Source organism: Phyllostomus hastatus, unplaced genomic scaffold, assembly GCF_019186645.2.
Source record: "Phyllostomus hastatus isolate PE091 unplaced genomic scaffold, TTU_PhHast_1.1 phas_contig_148, whole genome shotgun sequence".
NCBI lineage: Eukaryota > Metazoa > Chordata > Mammalia > Chiroptera > Phyllostomidae > Phyllostomus > Phyllostomus hastatus.
The window spans coordinates 535,010-551,486 of NW_025333607.1; the positions used below are offsets into that span (position 1 = coordinate 535,010).

The window sequence follows — 16,477 nt, forward strand, 5'->3', positions numbered from 1 at the left end:
TGCATTTATGGGAGATTAGAGTCTAAAGGAGAACTCTCACTGCCTAAAGCAAGTCCATGGAGCTTCTCTGTGGTCACTGTGGGACAAGACAGAGTCTCCGTGGAAGCTCAGATGAGTTACTGGATTGACATTTCTCAGTGATGAAAGGAAGTTCTGTATGTCTGAGCAGCAGGCGACAAGATGCCAGCTATAACCCTACCCTGACAAAGCCCCAAATCCTGTTATTCTGCCTAAAAATCTACCATATCAACTTACAGTGCTGAATGAATCATGAGACTATAAAAGAATGACAATTAATAAACTCTGGTAGCTGTGCCATAAAATTAATCTTACAATAATGTCACTGACCAGTTATAAAAGGTTGATAGTGCAAGAGATCAGCACCCTGACTGGCAGCAGGCGTTGGGCAGTATGCCAGGGTCACCGCCTGGGGAAGCAGAGGGGCAGGAGGTACTGAGGAGGGAATGGAGCAAAACTGCCTGGGCATCCTCAGCTGTATCCTTTATGCCTTCTCCCCCATTTCCCCAAGAAACTTCATGCCTCAATGACTTGGTCCTCCAACGAAGCCTGAACTCAGGGTCTTTATCCAACCAATGGATAAAGGATCATTATCAGTCATTGTCCCTTTATTATTGAAGAGGTTTAAGCAGGAATTGATCATATACTTTTATACCTAAAGACAATTACTCTGGCTGTTGGAGAACGGATTGAGTAGGAACATGAATGGAAAGGAGAAGATGATGCAGGGCCGTTGTAGATGAAGGAGGTGACAGTGGACAGAAACAAAGGAAGGTGTTCAAGCAGCGACTCTAGACCTTGCTGCACATTAAAACCCCTGAGGAGCTTTGTAAAACTTCTGAGGCCCCAGCTCCACCCTCAAATGTGGACATCATTTTGTGGAAGTAGCTGTGGCACCAGCACCTGTCACAGGGAGGGCTGAAGACACTGGGTTAGAGCTGAGCTCTGGAGCATCTGCAGGGTCAAGTGTAGAGACGGTAAAGATAGAGAGAAGCCTCTCCTGACAATGAGATTTCTGGCCCAATGAATTAGTTTAATTGTAGCACAATTTACGGAGAAAGAGATGACTGGGAAGCCAGATTTTTATGTGAACTCTGGATTTTCTGATTTGGCGATTTAAAAAAAATGCATACATGTCAATTCTGTGTGGGCCAAAAGCTGCAAAATACTCAAACTGAGATTGAATACGTAGGGGACCAGTTGCAACATCTGCCTTAAATCAGGGAGGTTAAACTCTAATTATGGATTTCAGACCTTCACAGAAAGTCGGAGGAAATGCTTTGGAGACTCGTGGAAACGAGCCATTATTACTTGAAGCTTCATTAAGAGTAAAGGTGACCTGGTGCATTTGGTTCATTGCAATTGTGCACTGATCACTTCTCCCCTCCTCCCTCCCCACTCCATTCCCACTCCCGTCCTTTCTGCTGAATTAAGTAATAATACTCTTCTTTAAAAAGCACAAAAATGATTCCCAAGGTAGTAAGTTAAACAGCAAAGCTAGGTCTCACATCTAATTAAGTCTCAAGCCTGTGCTATCACCCTAACGTGGTTTTTAGCAGATTTTTTTTTTGGTGGGAGAGGGGTGGGCAGAGAAGCAGTTATAATTTACTTTTGAAAATAAGATTTATATAGATGAGAAACTTTTCTAAATTGTACCAGCATTTCAATGAACCAACCATATTCATAATAATATTTAAAAAGTGAAATACAGCAAAGCAGTGAATCTCATAATAAAGTATCCCTTTCGGACAACCCCCTACACATACACCCCCCATCCAGGGAGTCTGACTTGAATTAAATCTCCTGACATACAGGCTTGTAACTTAGGAGAACCTCACTTCACAGTATTCTCTTCAAGAGACTTTTGTTAATCAAAAAACTGTCAAATACTATATTTTTATGTAATATCATATTTATGTCATGATATACCAAAGGAGTAACTTTCACAAAACCTTAGAGATCAAGGGATAATAATTTGCATGTGCAGTCATGTAGTTTATAATCTAGCACTCAGTTTTGTCTAGTCCTAGACAAAGTATGGACACAATAAGAAGTTTATATCTTTCTGTTAGAAGTCTGAACTACAGATGTTATACTTATAAACAGTTACAACATTTACTGACATATAAATCATATACTTGATTCCCATGGAGTTGTAGGTAAGTCTCATTATTTTAAGAACCATGTGAGCACAGACTTTCCCTCCTCCCCTGAACAATGCATTCTTAATTTGTGTTTATCACATAACAAAGAAGATGAAGGGGTCTCCAGGGACCTTGAATGTCATACTATAAACACATACTTCTAAGAAGGCAAGACAAGGTCATCAAGGTCATCCCTGACATTTGAGTTTTACTCCTCAGAACAAATTCCATTCTCAGAAATCAACAAGAACAACAGAAATGGATATGGATACACTGGCACGATCCAAAAGGATGGGTGGGACTCTAAGGGAGGGTCTGCATACCTGCACCAGGTAGATCACAAACCAATGCAGTGTGTCAAGGACTGTGCTGTGGGTTGAACTTCCTTTGAAGAAAGGAGCCAGATTCCATGTCACCGCAGAAGCTGAAAACCATAAATAAATTGGTCAAACAAGATAGAAAGGAGAGTAGGACGCCTAGACACTAAATTGTGACATGGTATTTTAACTGTGATCGATTTCATACATGGAGATTTATCCCAGCATTTTCCAAATGCACTTCATCAAGAAACCCTTTTGTTCTGTACCCCTGTCGACACCCCACTAGATGCATGATCCAAGCAGTTGCTGATGAAACTGAGTTTGTGCAGCTTGCCTCTCACACAGAGGTCACAGCATCTGGTCTGTCAGGTGGTTACGGACCTTCGGTTGGAAACTTTCAGTAATAACATTGGCAGCACTTGATAAGATTCCCCCTTTAATGTGCATACATAATGCACATGCATTTATATTACTTATAAAAAGCTAGGTGTTGAGTTTCCTTCACAAGTTTTATAGCAAATATGCAAGAAACCACTCACTTTACTACTTCAATTTGTTATTTCATGACAAGTATTTGATATTCACTCACCATTATGATCAATATTTACTGAGCAAATAACCTGAACCACGGCTGAAAAAGTGAACAGGACTAGGTCCTGCCCTACAACAACCCCAGGCTACTGAGTAGGAAGGCCAAGCTGGATGCAGAGCATTCCCATGCAAGGTGCCAAGGACTAGCGATTGCCCGTCCATGGGCCACAGAGGGCAGAGATAGCTCAGTCCAAATGCTGAGTTCAGGGTGTCAGACAGACAAAGGGAGGTGGTGGCATGGGGGTGGGGAAAGATATGTAGGCAGCACTTTAGAGAGAAAGTCATGTTCTGGGAGCTTCCATAAAAGTCCTGTGACAATGTAAGGGGCACACAACATACACAATCCCAATCAGAGCATCCTCATGCAGATTTAAATGATTGTGTATCAGTCCAACAGTACAAACAAAAGCACCTGCCAGAATCACTGTATGGAATTTGAGTATTTTCCCAAAATCCTTACATTATCTCATTCTGGCTCTACAATCTGTCTGCCAGGTAGGACAGTGCACCTGTGGTTGGGGGCCTGGCCCCAGAGCACGAAGGGATTGGTGCAGGCTGGAAGCTAAGAGAGAGTCAGGCCTCTCTGCCACAGGGTGATGAATGTGGTGTGACTGCTGCAGTCACTGTTGCTTCATGACAAGGGCTGCAGAGTAGGCTCTGGGAAGAAGTGAACTGTTTCCATTATCACCCTCCATGTCCAGTGTCAGGAAGGCAGACATGCAGTAGACAACAAGACTACGGCTGAGGCTGCTTTTTTTCACCTTGTGAGTTCTTTTTTAAAAATATATATTGTATTGATTACACTATTAGAGTTGTCCCATTTTCCCCCTGTATTCCCCTCCACCCTCCACCCACCACCCTCCAGCATTATCTACCCCCTCAGTTCATATCCATGGGCCATACATTTAAGTTCTTTGGCTTCTACGTTTTTTATACTACTCTTAACTTCCCTATTTTGCACCTACCATTTATGCTTCTTATTCCCTGTACCTTTTCCCCCATTCTCCCCCTCCCTCTTCCCACTGACAACCCTCCATGTGATCTCCATTTCTGTGACTCTCTTCCTGTTCTCATTGATTGCTGAGTTTGTTTGTTTGTTTGTTTGTTTAGGTTGTTATTGATAGCTGTAAGTTTGTTGTCATTTTAGTGTTCATAGTTTTTTATTTTCTTTTTTTAGATAAGTCACTTTAACATTTCATATAATAAGGGCTTGGTGATGATGAACTCCTTTAACTTGACCTTAATTGGGAAGCACTTTATCTGCCCTTCCATTCTAAATGATAACTTTGCTGGATAGGTTAATCTTGGATGTAGGTCCTTGCCTTTCATGACTTTGAAAGCTTCTTTCCATCACCTCCTTGCCTGTAAGGTTTCTTTTGAGAAATCAGCTGCTAGTCTTATGAGAACTCCTTTGTAGGTAACTGTCTCTTTTTCTCTTGCTGCTTTTAAGATTCTTTCCTTATCTTTCATCTTGGGTAATGTAATTGTGATGTGCCTTGGTGTGTGTTTCCTTGGGTCCAACTTGTTTGGGATTCTCTGAGCTTCCTGGACTTCCTGGAAGTCCATTTCCTTTGCCAGATTGGGGATATTCTCCTTCGTTATGTTTTCAAATATGTTTTCCACTTCTTGCTCTTCCTCTTCTCCTTCTGGCACTCCTATGATTCAGATGTTGGAGCATTTAAAGTGGTCCCAGAGGTTCCTAAGCCTCTCCTCATTTTTTTTTTTGAATTCTTGTTTCTTTATTCTGTTCCAGTTGGGTGTTTATTTCTTCCTTTGTTCCAAATCGTTGATTTGAATTCTGGTTTCCTTCCCTTCACTGTTGGTTCCCTGTGTATTTTCCTTTATTTCACTTTTTATAGTCTTCATTTCTTCCTTTATTCTGTGACCATACTCAACCATTTCTGTGAGCATCCTGATTACCAGTGTTTTGAACTCTGCATCTGATAGGCTGGCTACCTCTTCATCAGCTTAGTTGTATTTTTTTCTGGAGCTTTGATCTGTTCTTTTATTTGGGCCATTTCTTTGCCTCTGTGTACCAGCTATGTTGCAGGGGGCGGAGCCTTAGGTATTCACCTGGGTGAGGCAAGCCATGTTGCTGCGTTATGGTGCTGTCTGTGGGGAGGGGTCTGAGAGGGAACAATGCTGCTTGCTCAGCTCTCTGCTGGCTTTCAGTTACTTTCTCTGCTACCCACATGAAAATTAGGCCCTTCTGGTGCTGATTCCTGGGTGGGTGGATTTGTGTACATTCTAGGACCCTGCTGCAGCCACCGTCTGGCCTTGAGTCCTCTCCACCTGGCTGCTAGTCTCCGCCCCTCCTACTAGTCTGGATGAATGTTTCTTCTTTAACTCCTTGGTTGTCAGACTTCTATACAATTTGATTTTCTGGCAGTTCTGTTTTTTTTTTTTAATTTGTTGTTGTCCTTTTGGTTGTGCAAGGAGGCACAGTAGATCTACCTATGCCTCCATTTTGGTTGGAAGTCACCTTGTGAGTTCTGACATGTTCAGTGATAGACTTCTTGTAAAGCCATACTGGAGACAGGGCTGTCTACTGTGCTCTGCCCGAGAAGATGACAAATTCGGGGGTCAGCCTCCAGTCCCTCTACAAATGGACCTGCTGCACAGCAGCCTATCTCAGGCCTTTTGCCTTAACTCCTGACAGGTGTGTACTTTACAGCCCTGCATGTTGCTGTGGCTGGAAAGCCATAAGCCATCCCCTGCAACTGCCCTGGCCTCTTAAGTGAGGCTACCTGGAGTACTTCATAGTCCAAGTTTTCACCATGGAAGTGAGAGAATGAAAAATCTTTCAGCAGCCCCCAAATTGTCCACCCTAATGAAAGAAGATGAGAAATTTTATTTTTAATGTTTTTTCAACTCAAAAGCTGCACATCTTATGACATATGAGAGGTCATTCTGACTTTGAAGAATGGGCTTCGAAAAGGCAGCTCCTGCTAAAAAGGCCATCCACACAGAGACAGGTCCAGGCAGAAGAGGCACAGTGATGCCCAGGGTGCAGACATGGGATGTGAGATGGACAAATCCAAGGGATGGTGTCATCCAGATATGCAAGTTCCAGCCATACAATTGCTTGACAAACTAAGCCTGTTACCACTAAGGTAAGCTCGTTCCTGAGTTGGATGCAACAGATAGAAGATTCTGCTGATGTGTTACTCAAAACCACAACAAAGAAGCAAATTGAAATATCTCTGAGAAATTGTACAGAAGAAAAAATGGGTACGACACTGAAAAGAGAAACTGGGCTACACACAGAGTTCCAAAACGAGGAATCCATGTCAAGCAGTTCATTTCGAGCATATTTCTCATTTGTATGAACAGTTTGGTAATTCGTGGCATCCTACAGATGTGGCCTCAGTGGTTCATGCCTGTTTCTGCTGGTGCTGCAGAGCCAGAGATCAGCTCCTTAGATGTGCTGACCATCAGCCCTAGGGCTGGAAACACAGGATTTGTGGAGCTTTGTACCAAAGGACATGCATGGGTGACCCTGACAATAGGTCGGGGAGGTCTTTGTATGGACAATGCAGACAGACAGAGGGAAGGAGGGGTGAGAACTCCCTGTGTGACACAGCACACCTGGCACTGATGAACTCACCTGATCCTCGTTCCAACAGCCTGGTGAAGCAGGTGTCCTTACCCCCAGTTAAGAGATGAAGGGATTACCTTTCGTGAGAGGCTAATTCACTGCATACACAATGAGAATTGGCCTGAGTAGGGATGTGAGCCTCTTGTGCTTGTCTCATACTTGAGCAATTTCCCTAATTAAACCACACTAATTCTCAAACAGTAAGCGGTATGTAAATTGTAAAAATCTCAAAGGGTAATTTTAAAGAAATCCTAATTTTAAAAAATGATACTGATAGAATTAACTACAATTATAAATAGTAAAATGCAAATGAGACTATTTGGGAAACCACTGATAAATTCACATTCTTGGTGGTATTGTAGGTATGTATGTACAGTCCACTGAATCACCAGCTTGACCCACACCTGTTTTAAGAGTCCTTAAATGTATTCATATATTCAAACCTACTAATCCTACTTACAAATTATCTCAAGGTGAACATTCAAAATAAAAAAATGGTATCCTTAGGAAAATGTTCATTGTAGCCTTATTCATGACAGTGAATAATAGAAACTATTTCTGTATCCCACAGAATGGCATCTGCAAAAGTGTTGGTATATTAAGTACATGATACAGTATTAAGTAGACATTAAAGTAGTAAATAAGCCCAACATGGAGATTGATAAAGGCAGCAGTAGATAAAATTTTATGTTCTGAATATAAGTAGAAACAAAATACAAAAATGAATAAATACTAGATGAGTGATCAGAAAAGCAAGGAAATAGTGGTGGTAAGTTAGAGTAGGCATGAATGTATTTTAAAAATCTTAACCACATTCTCATAATATAATTCCAAATTGTACTCATTTAAATTATCCATTGAACAAGAACAGAGACCCACAAATATGATGTATTAAGAGTATGTGTTGACATGGTTAAACGGTTCTCAGAATATAAAATGTTATTTTGTTACCTCATTAACTATTTGATCCTGGAGGAGGGAGAGGAAGGTATATTTAGTATGATGCCAGCATAAAACACAGAGGTTGGCAAAAGTAGGTTAACAGTTCTTCGTATGGGAAGAAAGATGCAGGTTATAATTATTACAACAGCTTTATTAACTCAAAAGGATGTCACTCAAAACTATAAGCCTACTTCTGCCCACCCTGTCTATTTTAACAGAATGATGACAATCAATTGCTCATAATATCAGTCCATGGACACATAAGGTAAGTGGGCAATAAAAAGGAGATTTGTTGATATGATGGCCCCTGAATGCGATTTTATGGATCCATGATCAACAACGCCTTCCACTCTGCCTCCAGCTCTCGCCTCCTTGCACTCCCCACACCCCACACTCCAGGGGAAAAGCTGGAGAAACTGGCTGAGGAGCAGATCCTCCCACTTCTTTTCTGCTTTAAGGCATTACTCACATCCCTGCAAGGCCTCCTCCACCTTTGGGAACATATTTTGTGTTTGGCTGTGCAGGAAGAATGTGTGTTTGAAGAAACAAAAGCTAATTTTTTGCTCCTTGCTTCTGTCTCATGTAAGCAGAAGGGCAAACTAGCAAGTGTTCACCATCTGTGTCAGGAGGCATCCTTGTCACCCTCTCTAGTCCTGGTCTGACCCCTGGATTTAGGATGTAAATTCCAAACATTTGCTGCTCCAGAATACCACCTATCTTTTAAAATGGAGATGAAGAGCAGAAAAATCTACCACCCATCTCCTGGGTCCATGGTTCTTAGAAAGCAAAGAACTTCCTAAATTTATAAATCTCTCAAATTGTTAGAAACTCACAAACCACATTCCTTGCCCCTCCCTTTGCATAGTGTTTATGCATTTGTGTCTAAAAGAAAATGCAAAAACAGACATAATTTGGGTACTGTTCAATCTCTTTTGATGAGTTAGCCTCTCCATTAAGCCTTCTTCTCCCACTCTTTTTTTCAAGGTGGGGGGCAGGGGGCAGGAAGGAGGGAGAGAGGGAGAGGGGAGGATGGCTTTAATAAACTTAGAAACAGAAGACAGAGTTTATGTTTCTAGACTTCTGGACATGGCCTGTCCCCTTAGCCATAAGAGTGTCCTCAGCCCTGCTGACATTTCTAGTCAAGTCCACCACTGGCATGCATACCATCAGCTTTTCCTTGACCTGTTAAGCCTGGGCAGACACCTGTGTTTAACTCAGCCTCATCTTGCTTCCTTTCTCAGTTCTGGCTGTGATGCACATTCGACCCTGAATGCCGCAACCCTCAGGTAGAAACCATCTTCACTCACAAGACAGCACTCCAGCCCCAGTGACAAGTTGTCCAGCTACCTGGGTCTTGCAATGACACACCAGGACCTATGCCCCAGGGCTTCCCTCTGACGGACCAGGCCGAACTACTAAATTCACTGGGGCATTTACGTGGACTGTGTATGGAACAGCTCCGGGTCTCGGCACATCTGATTTCCACCACACACCTCCCTTTCTTGGGGTCAGATCCCCAAGACAGAAAGCTGGGAGGCACATGTTAGACTGCTGGGCCTCCCTGTCTTCCACCGTCACCCCTGGTCTGCAGCCTCCTGTGACTCCAGGGCATGGTTTTCCTTTTTTTTCCAGATGTCATGTGCTCTTCCTACCAGAGAGTGAGCCTAGGAATAATAACGGAAAGAGTTCTTTTTCTTTTTTCATACAATATAACTTGAGTTTTCTTGGTTTGGTCCTTGATAAATTTCAAAAATGTACAAAATTGTTTCATAAAAATTCACCTGGACTTCCACTCATAGTCATTACAGCATAAAAAAGGAAAAATATAACCTACATCCCTGGCATCCCCTGTCAAAAAACAAAACAAAGCGAAGTCAGAACACTGTACAAAATAAATGAAAGGACTGTGTCCAGGAAGTGGACAACAGGCTGATGATAAAGATGGAAGGGAAGCCCCATCTGGGCTGTGTGTGGAAGAGGCTGCCGTGGCGTGCAGCGGGGAGGGCAGCGCAGGCAGAGCTGAGGGAGTGGCAACCAGAGTTTCAGAAATCCAGTATACCTGTGACAAATGTGCTCAACAACACAGGGCAAATTAAAACCACAGTCAGATGCCATCACAGTCACAAGGATGAAACGACTGTACTAAGGATTGAAGCAGGCCTTGAATAACGCTGTTTTGTTCAATGCCATCTGGTTGTAACATTGATGCGATGCCTTAGGAACTTAACTCTAGTTTGTATCAATTATCCGATGGTAAAACTGGTGTTGCTATTATGTCAATGCACTTAAAGCTGCAGAACCTATTGACATCAAGTGAACACTTATCGTACTGCTCGTGAGAAAGATAAAATGGTGCAACCACTTTGGAAAACAATTTTGCATTTCTAATAGAGTTAAATATGCTTATGTATAGCTGGGTATTTACATTATTAGTTATTTACCCAAGAGAGATAAAAATATATGTCTATTCAGAAACTTGCACACAAATGTTCATAGCAGCCTCATTCCTAATCTCCCCAAACTGAACAAAAATGTCTGTCAAATGGAATGAAGAAGCAAATCTTGATATCATCAATACAATGGAGTAAAAAGGCAATAAAAAGGGATGAACTACTGATATTCACAATACCATGTATAACCTCAAAAATATTATGCTGAGCAAAAGAGGCCAGACACAAAAATACATATTGTAGGATCCCATTATTATTAAATTGTATAAGAAATAAGTCTAATTAATGTACGGGTCAGAAAGCCAAGCAGTGTCCGGCAGGAGCTGGGGTGGGGGTGGGGCTGGTATGTGTCCGCTGACTGGGAGGAGGTGTAGGGGAACTATGGTGATGGAAATGTACTGACTAAACTTAGAAAGACAGTAAATTTACTCAACCTCATCCAAATATGCTCTTAAAATGGGTGCTCATCGTTGTACACACATTATACCTCAGTACCACTGATCACAATAAAACCTTACCCGGCTCCTTACTCTTTTATAATATCGAAGCTGATCACTTAAAAATCTAACACTTTATTGAAATAATTCATTTTTAATATTTAACTTAGGTACATTAGGAAATACGCACATCTTGCATTTGTTTTGAATAAGCCGGAGTCTGTGGGGGAAGGGCGCCCGCAGAGAGGGAACAGGTTGGCCGTGGGCTGTGAACTGCTGCAGCCCCAGGCATGCCCGACGGAGCGTGCTTGTTCTGATTTTGCATCTCTCTGCAATTTCTTATTTGAACCACGTGAATATCCAGTGGGTAGCGTTCCTTTAATGAAACGTCATCGTTAGCAAATTAGTTGTCCTGGGACGTCGGTGTCAGCCCCGCCTTCGCACGCTCCCGTCAGGCAGTGCGGCCAGCAGTCCGGGCCAGACCCGCGCTACCTCTGCCGACCTCCTCTTTGCTGCCTGTACCTCAGTCGGCAGCAGCCCTCACACGAGAAGCACCTGGTGTGACCCCTGGACACCAAGACCCGAAGAACGTGAGGGAAAACGAGTTCGGTTTGAGTCTAGTGCTATGAATTTCAGGGAGCCTGGCCTGCGGGAGAGAGGCCCCCGTCGGTACAAAAGACACGAAGAACCGCAGAAACATAGTAACATTCCCTCGAGTGAGGAACGAGTCTGCTTAACACGTCGATGGAAACAAACAGAGCAACAGACAATGACCCAGGGAAAGACTGTAAACAACCTAAAAAGGAAAGGAAATTGGACTTAATCATCTTCCTCCTACCTTTCCCTTTTAAGGCATCAAATTTCTGCTAACTGGAGGGAAGTTGGTGCCAGGCTTCCGGTCACGTGAGGGGCTTAGATCCGGAAATGTCCCGCGCTTCCGGGTGATCCTAGCGGACCAGGCTCCGTGTTGGCCTCGCGAGAGGTGCAGGTGGGCACGAGGCTGGGGGACTGGGACCGGGACGGGGACGGGGGCAGAGGTGGCCGGGGCTGGGCAGGGGAGAGGCTAGGGCGTGGCTGTCACAGAGGAACCGATTCAGGAGTGAAGGTGGTGTTCCACCTGCGGGCTGGGGTGCCCTCAGCAGTCGATGTCCCTTCAGTTTCTTGGCGTTGCGTAAAATGGATAAGACATTTCCCCCCCAATCCTGCTGTTTCTAGAGCTACCCATTCTTCCTGTGAATAAGACCCCAACTGTTTTCCTAATGAGCAAAGTGGACAAAAACTGTACTGATTCCCCAAAAGGAACATAAGCTTCTAAAATCACACTCAGATGGGATAAATTAGAATTCTGTTCTCCGGAAACCAACATACGATGGATGAGCTGGAAATTGCTCTAACTGTTGGACCAGAAACATGAGCGTCGGGAAGTTCTGGAGTGTGAGCTGGACCCACAAGCCCCTGCTGCTGCCGAGCGTCTCTGTCCTTCAGACACAACCCTTCACCTAACTGCAGGCTCCTATAAAACATCTGTGAAATCAGAGCTCATACTAGTGCAAAGAGAAAGAGTTTGACTATAGAACAAGTGTCAACAAATTCCTGGAATAGAGACATATGTCTCCCGTCTCTTTTCCAAGATGTCCCATATATAGTCACTCTAGATGTTTCAGGTACAGAGCATGATGCTCAAGTTTGGGGGGCATACAGACAAGTGGAAATCATTACCCTTGCCTTTGGGAAGTATATGTTACCTTTTGGTCAAAAAGATAAGCATGCCATAAGTAAATGGTATAAGTGCTATGCATGTTACCACTATACACAGAAGATTTGGGTGTGCAAACCTATGTGTCTGTCTGCTCTGCCTCACGTGGCGCTCCATGTGACTGACACTGTGCTGTGCTGTGAGAAAGGCGTTGGTTCAGGAAGGATAAACCGAGAAAGAAGGAAACACTCTGTGGGAGATATGCCAGATCTTAAACAAGAGTACAAGTCATAAAATAACAGAGGAGGGAAGTGCTTCAGGGATGGGGGCAATACAAACAAAGGCTAAAATCAAAAGGCAGGTGCTACACTGAGAGCACACCATGCAGTGAGCACCAGGGAACCAGGCTGGAGCCGACGGGGAAGCCATGAACCTGGTCTTCAGGAGCCTGTGCTTTATCCCCAGAGCGATTCAGAGAAGCTGAAATGTTTCAGAAGACAGATGACATAGGCACAGCACTCACATAAACAAAGTGCAAGGGACTGAGGAAGCAAAGGCTGAGCCAAAATTTAAAAGTGTATTGACCTTGAGTGATGAACAAGTTACATTTCTAAGTAAACCCCTAATAAAATAAAGTGCTCAGAGTCTGCACACACTGCTGAATTTCAAAGCAATTCCACACAAAGCACTCACTGCACATTTCTTTCCATTGTGTGGGAAAGACAACAGGGTTTGGCATATAGCTGCAAAGCCCAGCAGCACAGGAAGGCTGCATTTGGCTCTCATTGGATATGGGAAGACAGAAAAGACAACAGGGAGATTGGTTCCTATGGACCCTACACAGTGGGGTCAATTTTTGACTTATGGAAGGTGTGAAAGGAGATAATGAGGGGCCCTTCTCTCCCCTTTGAGCTTCAGTTTCAGGAAGCTCTAACTTTTTGTGGTTTGGTTTCATACTGAAGACCTATTAAAAGTGAGTGGTCAACCTGTAACTGAGACTGTTGTAATGGAGTGATTGTGGGGGACAGGACAAGGGGGGTCAAGAGGAGAGGGGCCACCTGCAGCATCCAGCACAGGGCCAGTGAACACCAGAAAGAAAACCTCCACTAGACTTCTGCAGTGAAGTGCCTGACATGCAGCTTCTGACTGCCAGGCTTCAACTCAGAGACATCCATCTGGAATAACAGTGCCAGATGCATACACATCGACTAATGAGATGCTAAATAAGAAGCAGGCTGCCTCTCCATGAAGTTCCCCTTTGAGAAAGACCAGGGTGACCTAGAACCTGGCCATACAAGGGACCCTCCTTTCACCTGCCCACGTCCTGATTCCAGCTCTTAGGTTTACATTCACCAATGAAGAGTGAACCTGCAAAACCCTAGGAAGCTGCCCTCAGGTCCCTGTAAAGGTACAGCCTGAAGTCTACGCTCCCACTGCCCTCTCTAAATTCTCCTGGGAGGCCATGACCCTGGGACCTGTGAGTAACAGACCCTGTTCTAACAAGTGCCTGATGGTCTTCACTCAGGTGCATGTTACATTAAAGTGAGAGCCATGAGGTTCGTCTAGCCAAAAGCAACTTCTCAGGTGACTGGATATAAAAAAGGAGACTATTCCCATATTGTTATCAGGCCAGGAGTCAGGAAAATATCATTGTCTTTGAGATAAAAAGGGAAAGGAAATGGTGTGGTGGGTGCGTGTGTGTGTGTGTGTGTGTGGCAAGTGGGGACGCTGGTAAACACACCTGGGTCTCAGAAATGTCGAGGCTGCTATAAGCACAGCTCACTCAGCAAAATACACAATTAGCAACACAGAAACTAAGCTTTGGGGAGGTAGTTTAAACACAAAGATGACCCACCCGCATAACAGGTAGGAGAGCGACTTGAGAGATGGCAGCAGGGAATAGAAGAGTGTTCTCAGGGGAGAGGCTGGCTGTCTCAGGGAGCGACTATGTCGGGAGGCAGGGGGAAGAGGAGGGGTCCCACCCAAACCCAGGAACTGACACGAGACAGTGGGCGAATGCACAGATTCTGAATCATTATCAACGGTATTGCCAAGAAATAGGTAACAATGCCTCAAAGTCTAAGATGTTTTGGAGTAAAAAAACTGGACAGTTAAGAGATAGCAGTGTTCACTGGTAACCATTAAGACCAATGTTTCAGTTGGTCAGTAAGGAGTGGAAGCCAAACGGCTAATGGCAGTGAGCGGGGACAGAGGGCAGAGCGGTGACTCGCTCCATGCAGGACGGTGCCGCCTATGCCAGGGCCTCAGGCTTAGTGAGTGAGTGAAAGGGAACTAAGAAGTAAGGTCAAGAAATATTTTTTATTCCTTAAGAAAAATGTTGATCAATTTGAAGTATAATTGACATATAACAGCATTATATTAGTTGCAGGCATGCAACAAAATGATTTTATATTTGTATCTATTTCAAAATGATGGTAACTGCAATAGTCCAGTTAACATCTGTTACCATACCCGTTACAAAGCACATTGTTTCCTGTGAGGAGAAACAGGGAGTCCAGGCAGAAAAGTGAATGTCTTAGTCGAAGGGATGTTTCTTCTCCAAGGCCGATGGGTGAGGGGAGAAGGGGACAGACGTGCGCACATGGAGGGCACAGGTGCAAACTGCGAGACGCAGAAAGCAGGCGGCGGTGTTCTGAGAGGGCTCTGGGCGGAAGGACAACATGCAGAATTAGGGGCACAGGTGAGGGGCTCCTGACAAAGCCGCTGTAAAGAGGAGACTAAGAATTAAAAAATGACCAACAGGACCTGAGCTGAGAGGCTGGGAAAATCACGATCACAATGGCACTTGTCTGCATGGCTGTGAGTTTCACCAGTAACGTCTCCAGATGCTGGATCATGGGAAGAGAACAGCTTCTAGGAGGGTGATGGGGAAAGCCCAGAAGACAACAGACAGGGTGAGAGACTAGGGTATCAGAGAGGCTATCAGCAAGCAGATGGCCAGGATGCCTGGTATGGGGGCTCCCGGGACGGTCTGTGTGGGAGCCTGGGGAGGAAAAGGAGCCCAGAACCTGTGAGGCGAGAAGGGGGGATTCCGAAGATAAGGGTGTCGGCAGACAAGATAAACTTCCTAAGCCCACAGATCTCTCTGCCAAATAAAAATAAGAGATGAAAATGTTTGGAAAGTATTTTGGATATATATAGAAGGTCCATTAGTTTTAAGGAAGCAAGGCCAGTGTGCCTGCAACTTTCATCACAGAGCACAAAGAACGGGGCCACACACAGCAAGAACTTAAAAAATGCTTTGATGCTGTTGAATCAGTGATAAATCAAACACGGAACCAAAGCTACTCTCCTTTCCAGGCTCCATACATGCGCTAGCAGAGCTGGGTTAGACAAGACCATCCTGTGAAGACAGCAGTTTACACTCAGAAAAGAAAGAACTCCATAACTGTTTATAGACAAAGAAGGTTCTTAGATAAGTGAATAGTCATTTGTTGCTTTCTGATGTCATGAAAATATTTCAAAAATAGGGACTATATTAGCATTTTGGTAGCTTTCAATTTTTTATGGGTCTGGAAGGGAGACTAGAGGATAAATTTGATTATCATGTTTGTGAAACTTGGTTTTATGACTAAGAAACAGTAAGTTACATTTTTAAGTGTCATATATATTTTAGAAAATTGTTTTGCTATTTAAATGGTTTTCACTTACTACTCAAGATGTAACCCACTGTCCCCTGAACTGGTGAAAGCATCAACATTTCCCAGAGACTTCTTTGAAGGGAGATTTCTGGGTTCCTGTCTCTAGAGATTCTAATTTAAAAGTCCTGAAGTAGAACCAAGGAATCTGTGTTTTGTTTTGTTTTGTTTTTTTTTACAAACAGTCTCAAAAGGAATACTAATAAGTCTTCTACTGGTAAGGCCTGAATATACCCAAAAGGCTGAAAACTAAACACATTTTGATTGGCACTGTGCAAACTTTAAAAGCAAATTGGCTTTGCTCAATTCCTGTTCCAGATGTAAGACAGTTTGTTGTTTCATTTGGAAGTCTAATATGAACAGCTTTAATTTTATTTATTCCTCCTTAAAAATATAAATAGGCCTAAAGATAATTAGGCAATACGCCAGAAATTAATTTACTACTGTGCATATTCCTTCTTCTCTGATTCCGCCCACTGACAATCTCCCTGAGACCTCGTCGGCATGCCTGCACCAGGGAGCGGCCAGCTGCCCCTCTCCTGGGCTGCGCAGCAGGGAAAGAAGGTGAGGTGTGGGATCCAGGAGTTTGGACAACTGTTGACAAATTTCAGTGTACTAACTC

General features: G+C 43.7%; 1 protein-coding gene across 4 annotated transcripts in view; it reads right to left on the reverse strand.

Moving 5' to 3' along the window:
* Positions 1 to 16,477, reverse strand: part of CHRM3 (cholinergic receptor muscarinic 3) — a 458,960-nt gene that overhangs the window by 206,507 nt on the left and 235,976 nt on the right. For all 4 annotated transcript variants that reach the window (XR_006783146.1, XM_045816546.1, XM_045816556.1 and 1 more), the window contains one exon: positions 2,486 to 2,586. The gene's annotated coding sequence lies outside the window, so the exon portion shown is untranslated. The remainder of the gene's footprint in view (positions 1 to 2,485; positions 2,587 to 16,477) is intronic.